At 47.4% G+C, this 14,677-nt stretch overlaps 1 pseudogene; it reads left to right on the forward strand.

The window, feature by feature from the left end:
* The window catches only part of LOC135886340 (duodenase-1-like), a 30,384-nt pseudogene extending 20,391 nt beyond the window's left edge, over positions 1-9,993 (forward strand).
* Positions 9,994-14,677: the final 4,684 nt, after the last annotated feature.

Consider the following 14,677-nt stretch of genomic DNA (forward strand, 5'->3'; position numbering starts at 1 on the left):
TAACATATTGGAAGACTGTTCTCAGGTTCCCCCTTAGCCTCCTCTTCTCTAGAGTAAACATATCCAGTTTTTTTCACCTTTCGTCCTAGGTCAGATTTTCTAAATCTTTGACTATTTTTGTGGCTGTCCTCTGGAAGCTCTCCAGTTTTTTCTAAATCTCTCCTAAAGTTTGGCACCCAGAACTGGACACGGTAGAATCATAGAAGATTAGGGTTAGAAGAGACCTCAGTAGGTCATCTAGTCCAACTCCCTGCTCAAAGAAGGACCAATCCCCAACTAAATCATCCCTGCCAGGGTTTTGTCAAGCCTGACCGTAAAAACCTCTAAGGAAGGAGATTCCACCATCTCCCTAGGTAACCCATTCCAGTGCTTCACTATCCTCCTAGGGAAATAGTTTTTCCTAATATCCAACCTAGACCTCCCCCACTGCAATTTGAGAATATTTCTTCTTGTTCTGTCAGCTTCCACCACTGAAAACAGCCTAGCTCCATCCTCTTTGGAACCCCCCTTCAGGTAGTTGAAGGCTGCTATCTAATCCCCCCTCACTCTTCTCTTCTGCAGACTAAATAAGCCCAGTTCCCTCAGTCTCCCCTCATAAGTGCCCCAGCACCCTAATCATTTTTGTACCCTCCGCTGGACTCTCTCCAATTTGTCCACATCCTTTCTGTAGTGGGGGGCCCAAAACTGGACACAATATTCCAGATTTGGCCTCTCCAATGCCAAATAGAGGGGAATAATCACTTCCCTCGATCTGCTGGCAATGCTCCTACTAAGGCAGCCCAATATGGCATTAGCCTTCTTGCCAAAAAGGTCAAACCGTTGACTCATATCCAGCTTCTCATCCACTGTAATCCCCAGATCCTTTTCTGCACAACTGTTGCTTAGCCAGATGGTCCCCAGCCTGCAACGGTGAATAGGATTCTTCCATCCTAAGTGCAGGACTCTGCACTTGTCCTTGTTGAACCTCATCAGTTTTCTTTTGGCCCAATCCTTCAATTTGTCTAGGTCACTCTGGACCTTATCCCTACCTTCCAGCATATGTACCTCTCCCCCAAGCTTAGTGTCATCCGTGAACTTGCTGAGGGTGCAATCCATCCCATCATCCAGATCATTAATGAAGATGTTGAACAAAACCAGCCCCAGTACCAACCCCTGGGGCACTCCACTTGATGTCAGCTGCCAACTAAACATTGAGCCGTTGATCACTACCTGTTGAGCCCGACGATCTGGCCACCTTATAGTGCATTTATTGAATCCATACCTTTTTACCATGCTGGCAAGAATAATGTTGGAGACCATATCAAAAGCTTTGCTAAAGTCAAGATATATCACATCCACTGCTTTCCCCATATCCACAGAGCCAGTTATCTTATCATAGAAGGAAATCTGGTTGGTAAGGCATGACTTGGCCTTGGTGAATCCATGTTGACTGTTCCTGATCACCTTCCTCTCCTCCAAGTGCTTTAAAATGGATTCCTTGAGGACCTGCCCCATGATTTTTCCTGGGATTGAGGTGAGACTGTAGTTTTCTGGAGTCTCCTTCTTCCCTTTTTAAAAGATGGGCACTATATTTGCCTTTTTCCAATCGTACAGGAAATCCACCGGTCGCTGCGAGTTTTCAAAGATAATGGCCAATGTCTCTGCAATCACATCAGCCAACTCCCTCACCACCCTCGAATGTATTCCATCTGGCTCCATGGACTTGTGCCTGTCCAGCTTTTCTAAATAGTCCTTAGCGTGTCCTTTCACCACTGAGGGCTGCTCACCTCCTCCCCATACTGTGCTGCCCAGTGCAGCAGTCTGGGAGCTGACCTTGTCTGTGAAGACCGAGGCAAAAAAAGCATTAAGTACTTCAGCTTTTTCTAGATCATCTGTCACTAGGTTGCCTCCCCCATTCAGTAAGGGTCACATACTTTCCCTGACCTTCTTCTCCTTGCTAACATACCTGTAGAAACTCTTCTTGTTACCCTTCACATCCCTTGCAAGATGCAACTCCAGTTCTGATTTGGCCTTCCTGATTACACCCCTGCATGCTCGAGCAATATCTTTATACTCCTCACTAGTCATCTGTCCAAGTTTCCACTTCTTGTAACTTCCTTTTGGTGTTTAAACTCACCAAAGATTTCTCTGTTAAGCCAAGCTGGTCGCCTGCCACATTTGCTACTCTTTCTGCACATCGGGATGTACTCACCAGTGCCAAGTAGAGTGGGACAATTACCTCCGTGTCTTACATAGGACACTCCTATTAATACCCCCCAGAATGTTACTAACCTTTTCCCCAACCGCATCACACTGCTGACTCATATTCAATGGGTGATCCACTATAGTCTCCGGATCCTTTTCAGCAGTACTAGCACCTAGCCAGAGATTCCCCATTTTGTAGCTCTGCATTTGATTTTCCCTTCGTAAGTGTAGCACTTTGCATTGTCTTATTGAATTTCATCTTACTGATTCCAGACCAATTTGCTAATTTGTCAACTTTGTCTCAATATCTAGTCCTGTACTCGAAAGTATTTGTAGTCCCTCTCAACCTGATGTCATCTGCAAATATAATATTTATATTCTCCACTCCATAATCTAAGCCATTAATGAAAATATTGCATAGTATGTGACTCAGGACTGACCCCTGCTGGACCCCACTAGAATTGTTCCCCCAGTTTGACACACAACCATTGATAGTTTTTGAGTTCAGTCTTTTGACCATTTGTCCCAGCACCTTATAGTAATTCCCTTAGTTTATTCATGAGAATGTTTGGTGGCACTGTGTCAAAATCCTGACTAAAATCAAGATACATCAAGATACTAAAATCAAGATATATCATGTCTACTGAGTCCCCCCATCCACTATGCCAGTAACCATGTTAAAGAAAGACATTAGGTTGATTTGGCATGATTTGCTCTTGACCAATCCGTGTTGGCTATTCCTTGTAACCCTATTGTCCTCTAGGGGATTCCTAATTGATTGTTTAATAATTTTATCCAGTATCTTTCCAGGTATCAAAGTTAGGCTGATTGGTTTACAATTCCCTGCATTCTCTTTGTTCCTCTTTTGAAAGATAAGTACTACATTTTCCCTTCTCCAGTCCTCTGGGACCTCTCACCTGTCTCTTGCTAGGTCCCTTGTGAGGTGAAACTCATTTTGTGCCCTAGCCTTTCCAATTTTGTTCCTACATGCTAGTCCTAGTCTTTGTACTCCCCCTTAGTAATTTTTCAAATTTCCCCTTTATGGATTTTCACAACTTTAAAGAGTTTCTGTTGGAGCCATATTGGCCTCTTACTATTCTTCCCTTCTTTGCTTTGCATAAGGACAGTTTGTAGTTGTGCCTTTAATATTGCCCCTTTCAGAAATTGCCAGCTCTCCTGAACTACTTTAGCCCTTAGATTTTCTTCACATGGGACCTCACCTATACGCTTCTGAACTGGTTAGTCTGTTTTTGGAAGTCCATTGTTCTGATTCTCACTCCTTCCTTTCGTTAGGATCAGGAATTTTATCATTTGAGGGTCGCTTTAGCCTAAATTGCCTTCCACCTTCAGATTCACAACCAATTCCTCCCTGCTTGTCAGATTCAAGTCTAAAATGTCCCTCCCTCTCGGTTTTTCCTCCACCTTTTGAAACAAAAAGTTGTCCCCAAGACATTCCAGGTGCTTATGGGAAATCTTGTGTCTTGTTGTATTCCTTTTCCAGCAGATGTCTGGGTAGTTAAAGTCCCCTTCCCTCCCCGCAGTCTGCCCTCTTTACTTGTTAATTTCACAGGCTGGCTTGTGTCCTCTGGAATCAACACAGAGTTTTATGGAATCCCGTCCCTGTGAGTGTTTCCTTCTCTCCCAGATCTCTGCCACCCAGGGCAGGGGAGCCCCAGTCACTGGCAGTCTGAGCTGCCTGTCTGACCAGAGCAGATAGTTAAACAAATCACTAGGATCCAGCCACTCTCTATGCATTTCCTTCTGCTGTCAGTGGTGATGGGAAATGGGAGATGGGACCTTTCCTCTCTGGGGGGCACCAGCCCCGATCCCGCCCAGGTCTGGACTGTGTGAACTGGTCTGTAGATGATGTGAATTGTAAAATTAAAGAAATTAGTGGTAATTTTTTAGTGGTAATTTGTGTATGAATCATTTTTTAAATACCATCATTACATTGGGATATGAGCTGCAGTGACCCAGTTTAACCCAGGAACATTTAGGTTTCATAGCAGAGTTGATGGACAAGGTGAGAGAGGCGGAGGAAGCAGATAGAGCATTAGATGAAATCATCAAACTGACGGATACACGTTAGATAAAAGTTAGAGCGTGGTCTGGGAACAAAACATGGCATATTGTACAAATAAAATGAAGATGCTTGTTATAAATAAAATGTCAGTTTAAAATGTCGGTGTGAAGTGTGTTTTTATGGAGCTCAAGGGGTGGGGGTGGTTGTCAAAAGAGAAGTAGGTTGAACCCGTGGTATACTTGTAGTTAGGTTATAGCTTTTCAACAACACGAAATATATGGACGGCCTGTTCCTCTAACAAGGGCCCCTGGCTACTTGTGCATGAGGGATAGGCTGTTGGGGCATCTGGGCCATTGGAAAGTAGCTCCAGAAACCCTCTTAAATGATACCATTTTCTGCTTCGGCTGTGCCTTTTACTTTTCCTGCAGGCCCTCTGCATTAGGACTGTAGTGATCATGACACCTCTGTTTTCAGCAATGTCTCAGGTCTTTCAGCTACTGGTGCATATTATTTAATGTTGTGCAGCATCTAGGGTTACAGTTTGCATAGAAGTGTTTTATAAAAACACAACAAAAAATTCTCTAAGGTGTTGAGACAAGATAATAATAAAATTGTAATTGTTGCTTTGCAGGCACCGCTACAACGTATCTTCAAGTATGTGATCCCTCTGTGTTTTTGTTAATATTATTTCGGATAGGCCGTTGGACAGGGGAGATAATACCTCGTAGAATGGGGAAGGGATTCTTAATGACAAACGCTCACCTGTGCACAAGCATAACAACTCACAAAGAATGGCTGCCTACAAAACTGTGTCGCTAAAAGAGATTTCAGTCAGTTATCAATATTCTCCTAAAACCTCAGGACAGCTCTCTTATCCCCATGCCCTGTTCTCTATGGCTGTGGCTTTTCTTTTTAATTGTTTTATTGTAAAACCCTTCATTTGCCTGTGTGTGTGTGTGTGTGTGTGTGTGTGTGTGTGTGTGTGTGTGTGTGTGGTTTTGGGGCATAGGGGGAGGAGATGCTTAACCACACCATGGACTTTTAAAGCTATCTTTACAATTTAAAAGTAGAGCACTTTTAGAATTCTAGGCAATTCGTTTACACAAAAGTTTAAAAAACAAACTAACACTATATTTTAAAGACACTGCTTAACCATGTAGAAAGCTATAACATGTCTTTACATTTTATTTTATTATTGTAAAACCCTTCTTTACGTGAGGGTTTTGTATTATATTCCTGTCCCCCAAGAACTTATTTCTTCACAATTTACATTCCCATATATCCTAATTTTACTGGGCTGGGGGGTGGGGGGAGGAGAAGGAGGTTGACCTTACCAGGTAAGTCAGTTAGACTAAGATCTTTGTGTTGCAGAGATGATCATTAGTTAGTTATGGAAATTGAGTAAACTTAGCAGCTTTTTAGGCTTATGTTATTTAATTTTAAGCCTGTGTTTTTGCTGCAAAATTAAAGAGCTTTTAAAAAAATATGCTGCTTCAAATTGTCCTCACTGCATGCTAACTTCGTTTTTTATTGAAACACATATGTAAACTCCCCTCAATTGTGACAGTTTTCATATTCTACTCAGTTTTTGTTTTGGTACTTTAAAAACACTATTTTTCAAAGGATAGGCTAGTGTACCTTAAACATCTTTATGTAACTGAACTTCTACAAAATATTCCTAAAAAAAGACCTTGTTATGTTACAGCTCATTCAATGCTGGGTTTTATGGTTTACTGAGGGCTTGTGTTTCTTCAGATAACCAACATGGGTGTTTATCTAAGAAGAGGTATCTCTTTGTTGTAAAATATAAGATTTTCCATTTTTATTTAAAAAAAAGGAGCTGATTTTTGTATAAGCTGCTTTCTTAGTGTCATCCACTGTAAGAACCTACTAATATAGGGTCTTTTGAACTTTTATTGTCAATGCCGGGAATAGAACTTTCACACTTTACAAAGTTTACAGCTAAATCATTTTATGGCTTGGGGTCTTTCTGAGGATTGGTGTTTTTAACCCTGGAGTTGTTGGTCATTATCTTTATGTTAGAAGCAGGGCCTCTGCTTGTAAAAGTTGTATAATTTCTTTACAGAACTTTTCCTTTGGGAAAAAGTTTAAAAACCAAGCCAGTGTTTTTTTGAGAGAAGGAGAAGGTTTTGTTAAAAGATGTATCTTTATATTCACTGTTAGCCAAAGAATTAAGAAACGAGCTTATCTTCAAAACAGTTAGAAGGGAGTTTTATCTATTTTCTCCTCATTGTTGTCTTCTAGGAACAAAAAAGAGGGGGAACCGGATGCTCCATAATTTCTCTCCTTTAAACTTTTATTGTCAGTGCTGCAGATAAGACATTCACTGCTTTGCATAAATCTAAAGCAAGTTGGTGTATTTTTTGAGGGAAGTTAAACATCTTTTGTTAAAAAGAGTATCTTTATTTTCACTGTTAGCCAAAGAAAAGTGCTGATCTTCAAAACAGAAGGGGGAGGGAGGAGAAAATACAAGGTTTTCTTTAAAATTTGAAAAAAAGTAGCTAATTTTTGCTTAAGCTGTTTTCTTAGTGTTGTCCAGTATAAAACCAGCTAATATTCCTGTCATGCAGTTATATTATTTCATGATAGGAAAAGAATTCCTGGACTTAGCAAAAGTGTTAAATGGAGGAAGGGGAGTTTCTTCAGATAGGCTATCTCTGAGCTTCATGTAGTCAAAAAGCGATAGCTTTTGTCTTATAAAAACATGCTAATAAACATTTTGTTGCAGTAGTTATCAGCTTCAAATAACAAGGGACAATGTAGCGGTATTTAGCGTACTCCTTTATGCAGTTACACATTTCTTTTTAAATTTTCTTGGATATGACATCCTCCCTTTATAAAGCTTAACATCTGGGGGAGGGAGGAGGGATGGAGGGAGGTGGAGGGCTCTTATTTTAAAATCTTGTTATGATATAATTGGTTCAGGAAGCACAGCTTGTGATTGGCAGCTAGTTGGCAGCCAGTATCAAGCGGAGTGCCACAAGGGTCAGTCCTGGGGCTGGTTTTGTTCAATATCTTCATTAATGATCTGGAGAATGGTGTGGTTTGCAATCTCAGCAAGTTTGCAGATGACACTAAACTGGGAGGAGTGGTGGATATGCTGCAGGTAGGGATAGGATACATAGGGACTGCGGCGGGGTGATGACTCGCTGACGCGGTGCCTCCTGCTGGACATCTCGGGAATTAGCTCTTTCAAGCCCAGAGCACCCTCTGCAGGCTGATGGCTCACCTGCTGCGGCCCCCCGTGTCCCTCCTAGACCCGGGTGGCCCTCTACTTCAGGGTTCTTCCCCCAGCAGCAACCCATTGTCTCTGAGTCTCTACTCCCAGGGGAAACCCCAACCCTCTATCCCCACCTTAGCTCAGTGGGTACTGCCAGTCAACATCTAGCCCCCGCTCCGTGGGGCGGACTGAAATCTGTAAACCACTCATCATTGGCAAGGGGGTTAGGACCTGCTGTCTTTGCCTATCTCTGGGCTGCCCCTCTGCAGCCCCCGTACCTATTTGTAGGCCTTTAACTAGGCTTGTAGCCTGGGGTTTTACTGGGCTGGAGCTCCCCAGTTCCCTCTGCCCTTCCCCAGCACTGCTCCACCCATGGTACCCTTCTCAGCTCCCAGACAGCCAGGTCCTTCTCTCTCAAAAAGCTAGAGAGAGAATGTCTGTTTCAGTCTCTGGCCCTCAGCCCTCTTATAGGGCCAGCCGTGGCCTGATTGGGGCATGACCCCACCTGTGGCTGCTTCCCCCAATGAGCCTAGCTTTTCCTCTGCCCCAGCCCTCTCCCAGGGCTGTTTTAAGCCCTTCAGGGCATGAGCGGGGTGACCACCCCACTACAGGGACGTAGACAAATTATAGGATTGGGCCAAAAGAAATCTGATGAGATCCATCCTCCAACAGGCGTTTGATTTCCCTTCTTTTTCTCTCCCCCATCACAGCTGATGGACGAGGCCAATCTGACCCACACTGTGGACACCATCCCCCTGCCCTGGTGACAGGTGAAGGAGGGGTGTAGCAGAGTGCTGGTGCAAGAGCATCTAATTAGCCCCTGCCCTGTCAGCTCCAATCAAGAAGAACAGATTGAGACCGATGGAAAAAGGCCTGATGCCAGCCTGAGGATTGGCAACACCTGCCGGCCTGACGAACCAAGGGCTATAAAGGCTGGGAAGGAGCCAGGAGGGAGCCAGGCAGTAAGGGAGAGGACAGTCAGGGAGGGAGCTGGAAGCCTCCTGGCTGAAGTCTGATTCTGCCTGTAAACAGAGGAAACCCTGTAAAGACTGTGTATAGTTTGGCACAGGTGGGACAATGCTAGGTGAATTAAGACATAGGTGTGGCACAACCCTGAAGTCTCTCTGAGCCTGATTTGGGAGGGGAAGCAGGCCCAGGAAGAGGGTCTGGTCGTGCGCCCCATTACAAGGGGGCAGTGTGCAGCGTGACTGGCTGGGGCCTGACTACTACCAAGACAAATGCCCAGCCCTCACCAACCCTGCAGGAGGTGGAACTGAAGATCATGGGGAAGGGCGTGTGTCTTCCTCAACCATATCAGCACTATGCCCTGTCCAGGATTCTGTGCGTGGGGGATCCCCAGGAGAGGAAGGCGTCATTCCCGGTGAGTGTGGGACATGGCCATGTGGTGCCCGGGACAAGAGGCTTTACAGGGTTTCCTCTGTTTACAGGCAGAATCAGACTTCAGCCAGGAGGCTTCCAGCTCCCTCCCTGACTGTCCTCTCCCTTACTGCCTGGCTCCCTCCTGGCTCCTTCCCAGCCTTTATAGCCCTTGGTTCGTCAGGCCGGCAGGTGTTGCCAATCCTGACTGGACACTGACAGGGCTGGCCAGAATTGGGAGAACCAGTATCCATGGAGAGCCAGCCAGAGACCAGGAACTGGAACTGACTAGATCCTAGCCCTAAAGGCTGGAGGGTAAAAATCAGGGACCAAAATTGGCCAGATCCTAGGAATCAGAGATGGAGGCTAGGAATCAGGGACAAAAACTAGACTGGTCTTTTAAATGTGGAATGGATCCTAATTACTTTGGTTCAGGAACTGGCAAGATCATAGAAATCAGGAGTGGAAATGAGCTTCATGTTCAACAGGTTCTAGAAATCAGGGACAAGAATCAGCCACGTCGTGGAAATCAGGGATGGATCTTACTAGTGAGGGACAGATCCTAGATATCAGGGTTGGGAATCAGCTGGATCCTAGGAAATAAAAAGGGGAATTGCTGAATCAAGATCCCAGGGTGGATCTGAGAAATCAGCAGGAGGTCCGAGAAATAAAGGGCAGGAGTTAGCCAGACGCTGAGTATCAGGATTTGGAATCAGGGATGGGAATTGAGCAGGTTAAAGAAATTTGTGATGGATGCTAGAAATCAGACACAGGAACTGGACAGATTCTAGAAATCAGGGACATGGTCCAGCTGGATCCCTGGACCTTAGGGTGGGAACTCCATGCAAGTCCTGAGAGTGACTTGACCGTGAGACCCCAGGAAGAGGGTTACAGAGCTGGATTTCAGCAATGTGAATACAGAATACAGCTTGCCCTTTGTTTGGACATCTGTAAACCCACACCTGATTTTTACTTCTCAGGCGACTCTGGCGGCCCCCTGGTCTATGACAGGAAGGACCAGGGCATTGTCTCCTATGGCAAACCTGATGGGTCAGCACCCCAGGTTTTCACCAGGGTATCCAAATACATCACATGGATCAAGACTGCACAAGCTGACGTCATAAATGGGAGCATTCATCTCTTCTCTCATGATTGGAGAGACAGTTGAGTATTGCAGAGGCATGGCTGGCTGGCTATTGCGGATGGATGGATGGATGGATGTGTAGCCAATGATTTTAATTGTTCATTTATTGTGTGATGTTATGATTAACTAATATGTTATGTCATATATAATCATTGTATACTAAATAGAGTTACATTGTAGGATTATAGAAGGATAAGACCGATCAGTAGTTAGAAGTGATAATTAGGTACAGGTTGTACCTCCCTGGCCCGGCACCCTCACGACCTGACCGGTCCCAAACCAGGGAATTTGCAGGACCAGGGGAGGTCCATTTCTGCCCCTTTGCTGCCAGCCACAGAGCTCTGCTCTGGCTGGAGAGGGGCCGGCATTGACGGAGCAGGGGTGGGAGTTCTGGGGGGAAGAGGCAGGGCAGCTGCAGAGCCCCACAGCCGGGACGGCACTGCATCCCCTCTCAGTCAATGCCACTACGGTGCGAGGCTCTGCAGCCGCCCTGCCTCTTCCCCCCAGCACTGCCCCATCCCTGCTCCTCCCTCTCCTTCCCTGAGCTTTAACTCCAAGCTTCTGAAGCTCTGGGAGGGCAGGGGAGGAGTTTCTAAGCCTGGGGCTGTCAGCTTTTCCCGTGAGTGCTCCAGCCCTGGAGCACCCCCACGGGGTCACCGATGATGCTGGACCAGGGATGTTGCCGGACCAGGGAAGTCCCGATAAAGGAAGTACAACCTGTATTAGGTACCTCAATAAGGAGGGCCGAAATGCAAAGCCTACAGGCTTCAGAGGGATAGCCGTGTTACATGCTGAGGCCTATAAGATTTTAGCTTAGCCACACTAGGCCATAGGCTTAAGAAATGCTTGACATAAGTGACCAAACAGTGACCCTGTGCCACAAGATTATAGGAAAAGATTTACCAATGGGTGACAGATGATGGATAGATACTGCAGAACAATGGACAGATGGACATGGCAAATGAGAAGACAGATGCATGTTGCAGAAGGATGGCTGGCTGGCTGGCTGGATAACGCAGAAGGATGGCTGGATTGATGATTAATAGATGTTGAAGAAGATTGGATGGATGTGGCAGATAGGAAGACAGACAGATGGATATTGCAGAGGAAAGTTGGACAGAGAGCTACTGGTGATCCAGAGAAATGAACAAACAACCAGTCGAGCCTGCCATGAGATCTCCCTCCAGTCAGAACTTACTCTTATTATTTTCCAAGGTTACAGTCTCTGCCCTAGCCTTACAGATTCCATTCTATGTTTCTTCCCCACTCTCTTTTTAAAATTCATATGGACATCCTATGCTGACATCCCTTTACGTCCATATAACTCTGTGGGGATTTTCAGTGATGGGAGAAGGGGGTTCCCTAGATTGTAGCTTTCTGCCATATTCTATCGCGATTCCTACAGAGGACAGCTCATCTACATACCAGATCAGCAGTCGGGGTCACCAGTGTTGTCAATTGTTGGTGGTGTGTATGTTCTCTGTGTGTGCTGCACCAGCTCTGACCAGGTAGCCCGTACAGCAGACTTCTATCGAACTGTCCAAGAAAACCACAGACTTGGTTCAGTGGGGGAGGCTCTTGGCCAGGTTTATTGCTAACAGAGCATGGTATTAATGCCGTATATGTGCTACAGGTACACTCAATACATATATGCCTGAGACAAGGGACTTGGCTCAGTGAGGGCGGGACTTTCTGCTCCCCCCTCAGCCAGACAAAGACACCCCCTCTGTGACCCCCCTTTTATACATCGATACAAACAAGTTACGTATTGCCTCTCTGATGTGGTTAGTTACCACACTTTACCTGTTGGTTTTCTCAAACATCTATATCCTTCACCCTATCATCCTGACCTTATCTTTAGGAGGGGTCAGTGTGTTCCTGTATCATCTTCAGGGAGTGTGTTTAACTTGTATTGCAATGTTCTGGCACCATCCTTCTGGAATGCATTTGCATGAAAAATTAGTGCCTAGGATTGCTTGGCCTTTTTTTTTTTTTTTTTTGCCATGCCAGCCCTGGTTTGGCAAGTTCATGTATTGGACAGTGAACCTGCAAGCAAGCAGGCATCTGCTTAGTAACAGGGCCTGACTTTTGGTCATAGCCTGATTCTTGCTAACTTTACTTTAACTCAGCAGGGCCTGACTTAAATTCAGGCCTTAGGTCTTACACCAGGATCCTTATAGCAGGCCTCATGTCTCAGGATCTCTCTTCTGATAATACCCTCTATGTCCATCCACCCCTTCACTCTATCCATCCCTCCCTCCCCATCCACAACCTTCTATCAATCCATCCTGCCATCCATCTCTCCCTCTCTCCCTACACATATGGAAGTCTCCATCCCTCCCTCCCTCCCCACACACCCTCTCCATCCATCCATCCATCCATCCCGTGACAGTGTTACCTATGGCTGTAGTATCTCAGGTCTGTTCATGCCTTCACCTCTGCCATGTTTGCCTGTTAATTTCACTCCATCTTCTGTCTGCCAGAATCAATGGAGTCTAGTGATATTCAGCCTTTGTCAGTGTATAATTCCTTCCAGGGCCTTTAGAACTGGCCACCACCATCATAGACAGACAGGCTGGGATGTTCAAAGCCACCTGCAGGAGTGAGGTGTCTAAATCCCATTGACTTGCAGTGGGTGTTGGGCCCCTAACACCCTGGAACCCCCTTTACAATACCCAGTCCATCCTGTCAAGTGCTGGGGCTCAATCCCATGGAATCCCAGCACCCAGCATCTCCCAATGCGAGTATATGGGCAGATTTTCAAAAGTACTGAACATGCAATGGGCCTCCTAGAAAGTATGGCCAGGAGCAGGTACACACAGGAGTCCTCTCAGCCCCTCACCCAGTGCAATGGGAACAGCTTCTTATGGGATCCAGCCTCACCCCACACAGCTACCCTTCGTGTGAGGGTGGGTGGGGAATGGACATGGGGCCTTTCCTTTCTAAGGGCCATTGGTTTCAATAAAGCCCCAGGGTGGGGACAGGCTGGCCCATGAGCATGGGGATGGGACATTGGGCCTTTTCCCTCTCAGAGCGCCAACTCTCCCAGACAAGACTGGCTGGCTCAGCAGGGTTGAGAATCTGATTAATTGTTTTGGGTCTGGTCCCCAACCTGGGTGTCTGTGGGAAGTTGTGTTGTCACGGATGGGGTGGATCTAGTCTCCCTGACCCAAGTCCCTCACTGCTCACACCCACATTGCAGGGCAGGGGGAGCGTTGGAAGGATCAAAGGGCCGGTTCCCACCAGAAGCTGAGCTGACAGTTGGTCAAATCATGTCTCCCACCAGAGTAGCACCAAGGCAGGGCGAGAGCTAAGACTCTGTTGTTAGCTACTGAACCACCTCCCCCAGATTCACTCTAGATGTGCGCGGTACCCAGCAGTGCACAGGTGCCAGGGGCACCATGGGGGTCCCAGCTAGGTGTGACCCCAGCTGTGCTTGGCGCCAGAATGGGCAGCCCCCAGTTGGGCAGGGCTCCAGGGTCTTAGCTGTGGGGGGGGGGGGGGGCGTGACCTAGTTGGCCCGGATATTCCCCCCGCCCAGGAACAAAGATGGCCAAGGACCACCTGGCAGGTGGAAACATCACACTGAGGCATCCCCCTCCACCTCCATCTCTGCTCCAACCCAGGCACCTGGAGGAAGAGGCCAACAAAGTCAGTTCAGTGGATGTTTCAGCCCTAGCCACATGCCGCAACAGGCATGTGCACAGACCGGGCTGTGGGGGGATCTCAATGCAAGCTGCATCGGCGTCAGCTCTGCCCCATATGTGCACACTGCTCCAGACTCTGGAGGGCGACTAGCCACAGAGGAACCTTCTTCCAGCGCCTTCACCGGGACACAAGGAGAGAGATGGGCGGCGTTGCTGTGCAAGACAGCAGGCAAGCGAGTCTGTGAGCCTGCAACTGGTGAAGGCCCCAGCCGGACACAGGAGCCTTCCTGTTGCAGACAGATGCTAAAATGAGGCCGAGTTGACCACAGCACAGGCCTCAACTGGGCCCTTCCTCTTAGCAGCTGAGCCACCTCCCCCGCTCAGCAGGACTGCAGGGCACTGCCCAGTGTGAGCACAGCCCTACGATGCCCATGGCCCCACCAGAATGGACTCACGGGCTGAGAGGTCTCAGATGGCAACTCCCCTTTTCCACCCTCTCCCCCCAGCTGATGTGGTGAGGGGGTCCAAGTGCTGAGATGGGAGAGCCCTCACCCACATCCCGGAGCACATGGCCCTGAGGTTCCCTGCCTTGCATTCCCGTTGCCCAGGCAGATGCCCCCTCCCCAGCTGTGCCCAGACAATGCTGCTTGTGCTCCTGCTCCCCAGGGCTCAGGGTGGTGATTGGGGTAGCATAGTGGCCCCAATGTGCACAGCCCCCAGGGGATTCAGGGCCCCAAATATGCATGTCCCCTGGACTACAGAACCCCAGATATGCACAGGCCCAGGGGTACAGGGCCCCACAAGTGCACAGCCTCCAGGGGTGCAGGACCCCAGATGTGAAAAGCCCTGGGGCTAAGGAGGCCAAGATGTGCACAGTCCAGGGGTACAGGAAGCCACATGTGCACAGCCCCCCAAGGGTGCTGGGCCCCATATCTGCTCAGTCCCCAGGGTGTGCGGGGCCCCAGAGCTGCACAGTCTCCAGGGGTACAGTGCTTCAGATGTACAAAGCCCCAGGGGGTGCAATTCCCCATAATGCACATCCCCATAGGATCTAGGGCCCC

Source organism: Emys orbicularis, chromosome 12 (assembly GCF_028017835.1).
Source record: "Emys orbicularis isolate rEmyOrb1 chromosome 12, rEmyOrb1.hap1, whole genome shotgun sequence".
NCBI lineage: Eukaryota > Metazoa > Chordata > Testudines > Emydidae > Emys > Emys orbicularis.